Raw genomic sequence first — 5403 nt, 5'->3', positions numbered from 1 at the left:
AGTTCAGACAGAGACAGCTGGGCCTCAAGCTCTGTGTTGTTTTCAGCGCTGACTTGAGGAAGACCAGTGTAGAAAGACTCACACACCTCTGGACGATCAACGAACTCACTCGTGTACAGATCCTTATAAAAACCAGCTGCATGTTTTCTGATCCCAGCAGAGTCTGAGATCGATTGTCCACTGTTTGATCGTACAGAGTGAAAGATCTTCTTCTGTCCACTTTTCTTCTCCAGACCAAAAAAGAACTGAGACGGAGCATCCATCTGGGTGACATCCAGGAACCGAGACCTGACCAGAGCCCCCTGTGCTTTAACGCCCAGCAGGTGGGCTAAAGCCGACTTTTTAGATTTTAGGGAAGCTAAATGTCCCTGATTTCCTGTGGCATCAACTAAACCCTGTAGTTCTACCACTTCAATCTCTAGATCTCTCAAAGATCTGCTAATGTCTCTGGTGACATTGCGAGTGTACTGCTGACACAACTGTTTAATCTGACTTTTTCCAAAGTCCCACCACTGCTGAATGGTTTTAAAATCAGACTTAAGCTGTCTGTGAGTGACCCAAAAGTACTCCAGTGCAGACTTAAAAGCTTTATCGTGCAGCAGTGTGGTGTTAAAATGCCAATACGCACTCTGAAGTCTGACATTCTTAATAAAAACAGAACAATAAACGAGACAGTGATCAGTGAAGCCTACAGGGACAATAAGACACTCTTTAAAAACATTCATGTTGTGTTTAAAACAATAAAAGAGATAAAATATTGTCTTTAGAATGACTCCATGTGTACTGTCTGTGTGTGTGGTGTAAACTCCTCCACACATCCAGCAGCTCGTGTGTTTCTAAAAACTGTCTGAGTCTGTGTGAGGAGGCGCTGTGAGGCTCTTGGTGGTTTCTATCTAAACCTGGGTTTGCTGTACAGTTAAAATCCCCCCCCAAGAATAAATACTCCCCTGTGTTGCACTTTTTAACAGTGTCACACAAAACACTCAACACACCCAACCTGTCCACAGCGTGACATGGGACATACACATTAATCAGAGTCATCTTTACATTTTCATACTGCACTCTAATTTTCAATAAACAGCCTTCAATGACCTCCTCTACTTCACACGAAGCAGGCAGAAAGCCTCTAGAAAACATAAAACCAACTCCTCCACTACAGGTGGACTTATGGCTGAGGATCACCTCCCCAGGCCACTCCTTCCTCCACTGACTCTCGTTCTTAGAGTCACTGTGTGACTCCTGAAACATTAAAATATCTAACTTTTTGAACTCCATCAGTTGAAATAGTGCAGCTCTTTTTGCATCATCTCTCGCTCCATTTAAATTTAAGGTGCCAATTTTAAATTCACACATTGAGAGATAGGAGTTTAAAAAAGAAACAAGATAAAAACACAACAAGAGGAAAGAGATGAGACACAGTCTAAACATCATCATCATCGATTTGTGTTTTCGCTTTCCCGATCAGTTTTTTGAGACGACAGATCTCTTGACCTGTGAGGCCGTCGTCCCCAAAAGCACTGGAGCGCCAAGTTAAAGGCCGAGCTGAACTTACAAAACACTTCAGGTCTGGAAAGAAATCCTCTAAATTGAGCAGCCTGAGGCCCTTGGTGTCCTGTAGAAACTTTTTAATGTGAGCTGAGGTGTAAGTGACTGGACCTTCTTCTTGTGTGGACATGAGCTCACTGTCACTCTCTGCTCTTCCTGCTCCTGTCTTTCTGTCCTTCTTCACTGCTTTAGTACTGCCCTGAAAGCTTTCACTCTTCCTTTTCTGAGAAATCTTTAGTGACTCTTCATCAGACATATCCTCATCTTCAACATAATCAACACACACACTATTATTACTTTCCTGCCTTACCTCCTGACTTTCACTGATCAAACTTTTTTCTTTCTCACTTAAATCACATTCAGTTATCTCCTTTTCTTTGTCTCCCTGTTTCCTGTTCTTTACCTGGCCCTCATCACTGACCACTGACAGCTCTTCTACATCAGACACTTTACTTTTCTGAGGCCCAGCAGCAGCTCTGTCTGAAAGAACTCAGTACCGGCAGCATCGACCGGTACCCGCGTCTGCAGCCGCAGCCGGCCCGGGGGTCACAGCAGACGGCCCGGGGGTCACAGCAGCCGGCCCGGGGGTCACAGCAGACGGCCCGGGGGTCACAGCAGCCGGCCCGGGGGTCACAGCAGACGGCCCGGGGGTCACAGCAGCCGGCCCGGGGGTCACAGCAGCCGGCCCGGGGGTCACAGCAGACGGCCCGGGGGTCACAGCAGACGGCCCGGGGGTCACAGCAGCCGGCCCGGGGGTCACAGCAGCCGGCCCGGGGGTCACAGCAGACGGCCCGGGGGTCACAGCAGACGGCCCGGGGGTCACAGCAGCCGCCGTGACCTCAGCAGCCGGTGCTGCCTGAGTATTTCCCCGCACATGAACATTTTTTTCCGGGCATGAGCGGATTAAATGTCCCTCTGCACCACACCCAAAGCACTTCATGGTCGCTGATGTTGCGAACACCATGTAATTAAAACCATCGACTTTTAAATTAAAAGACAAATTAAGATCATCCGAGTTGTTTTTCATGACCATGAAAACTTGTCTTCTGTGACAAACAGCGAGCTGGTAGACAAACAACCTAAACAACAACAAACTACTAAACACAAACTATGTTAAAGAAAGAAAGAAAAAGCTCTTAATACAAACTGGTAAGTCCATTTTCATCTCCGGACCCACTGCGCCTCTGTCCAACGCCGCTCGTTTCAGCAGAACCTCCACCACTGGCTGCAGTCCACCTGTAGGGCTCACGATGCGGCCTTCATTGACAATTTTAATCTGCTCTGGAACCGCTACTCTCTTTTTAAAGCTGACGGACTTCACCCAAACAAAGCCGGCTCACACCTCCTAACTACAAACATCCAACACACAGTAGAGTACACGCCATGCAACTGACTATCAATAAATGATGACATCAATACAGCTGATTCCCAATCTTCCTCTATGGTTCCAGCACACCCAACTGTTTCTGGGGGGGCGGCAGTAGCTCAGTCTGTAGGGACTTGGGTTGGGAACTGGAGGGTCGCCAGTTCAAGTCCCAGTGTGGACCAAGTATGGAAGTTGGTCTGGTAGCTTGAGCACAGCACCAAAGCCCCTCCCCACAACCAGCTCAGGAGCGCCCGCTGTGTGCGCTCTGACATCTCTCCCTTAGTGCATGTCCATAGGATCCTGTTTGTGTGCATGTGTGTGCACTAACCCTATACTTCAGCCTATGTGTGTTGCATGACTACAGAGTGTAAAAACTGAAATTGTCCATCAATAACAGTTCATCTTAATCTCTTCCCCCACCAGCCCCCCCCCCCACCATCCAAAGGTCTGCTCCTCCATCCTCCCAGCTCTCTCTGTGAGCAACAGCTTCCCCCACTGGCCTCATCCCTCGTTACCACACAATGACACTGACATTGTCTGCAATAGAAACTCTCATTACAAGAAGCCATCCAAATAAAAACAAAATCACTGTTAAATCTGTCAATTTTTCAAATTTGTCAACCATCCCCTGTCAACCACTCCCTCACCCTTCACTCTGTAAAACACCACATCATAACCTGAAACTGGCTTTGCTGAATACTCGCTCCCTCAACAATAAAAGCCTCATTCTCCATGACCTCATAACCGACACCAACCTGGACTTCCTATGTCTCACTGAAACCTGGCAAAAACCTTTGGACTATTTCTCACTAAACCAAACCACACCCACAGGATACACATACATGGACAAACCCCGCCCCCCCAATGGACGGGGTGGTGGTGTTGCAGCCGTTTACAGGAAGGACATTAAAACTACCACCATTCCCATCCCTGCATTTGACTCATTTGAACACATTGCTTTCAAACTCTTTGGTCCCACTCCCCTAGTCACTGCTGTAATCTACCCCCCCCCCCCCCCCCCCCCCAAACCAAACCCTTCTTTTTTCAGTGATTTTCATGACTTTCTGACCCGACTCTGCTCCATCTCAACTTCTGTTCTGCTCCTTGGGGATTTTAACTTCCACGTCGATGACACTCAATGTAAAACTGCCAAAGAATTCCTGGACCTTCTTCACTGCCTCAACTTCACACAGCACGTCAATTTCCCCACTCACAGCCGCGGCCACATTCTGGACTTGGTCTGCTTCACTGGTCTCACAATCCATCAACTGTCAAGTCTCAACCTCAACATCTCCGACCATCTGGCTATAAACATGGACATTCTCATCCCTCTTCCCACTCCAAAACAAAAACGAAAGATCTCCTTCAGAAACATAAAATCAGTCGACCCCTCAGCTCTCTCAGCCTCTATTACCAGCAAAATCTCTTCCTCCCCTCCCCCTCAATTTAATAACCCCTCTGAACTCATCAACTACTCTAACAACACACTCTCCTTCTGTCTAGATCAACTGGCTCCCATCAAAACTAAAACCGTCTCATTCACACACTCTGCACCCTGGTACACTCCCGAACTCCATAAAATGAAAACCCGTAAACGCCAGCTTGAAAGACTCCACAAGAAAACCAGTTTAACAGTTCACTTCCAATCATACTCTGACTACCTCAAACAATACATGGAAGCTCTCAGCGCAGCCCGGTCCCCCTATTACTCACACCTCATCCACTCAGGCTCATCCAACCCCAAGGCTCTCTTCTCGACAATAAACAAACAACACCTCTCCCTCCTTCACAGTTGATAAATGCAAAGCTTTTCTTTCATTATTCCAGTCCAAAATTGACACCATTTACAGCAGCTTCAACACTCTCACTGTCCCCTCTTCACCCCTACCCGCATCCTCTCGCCTCATCCCCCAACCTCTGTCTCAGTTCTCCCCTGTGTCCCCAAATGAACTATCCATCATCAGCTCTAGCATGAAGTCCTCCACCAGTATTCTCGACCCCATCCCATCCAGTCTCGTCAAAAACTGTCTCCCAGCCATCGCGTCACTCATAACCTCAATCATCAACTCCTAAGGCATAATCTCTTCAAGAAATAAGGTAAGCCCAACAATTGCCTGGTTTAAAGGGTTTTAGATATCTGGACTCACGGCTTGAGAGGAACAGAGATAAAACTGTTGGTCTAGTATGGGAAGATTAACCCCTTGTGGGCTGAACCTCTCTACTAGTAGGGGGCCCTTTCACTGTGAGAGGCTCTCCCCCTCAAAACAAAAAGAGAGTCAACATGAAACAAAGTTTGTTGACATCTCTTTAAGGAGGTCACCTTTTCTGTGTTTAGTTAAAGTGCAATGTTCTAAAAGGTGGTTCAAAACGTTACTTATTGTTCAAAAGTGTCTTACTAAGAGCTTGTGGAGGTGTTGTTACAAAGATAATAGAACTATAACAGTTCATGAATACAAAACAAGAGGAGATTAAAGTAATGTCTCTAAATGTTA

Source organism: Labrus bergylta, chromosome 22 (genome assembly GCF_963930695.1).
Source record: "Labrus bergylta chromosome 22, fLabBer1.1, whole genome shotgun sequence".
Classification (NCBI taxonomy): Eukaryota; Metazoa; Chordata; class Actinopteri; order Labriformes; family Labridae; genus Labrus; species Labrus bergylta.
The sequence above is the reverse complement of the archived record's forward strand: the minus strand, read 5'-3'. Positions refer to the sequence as shown.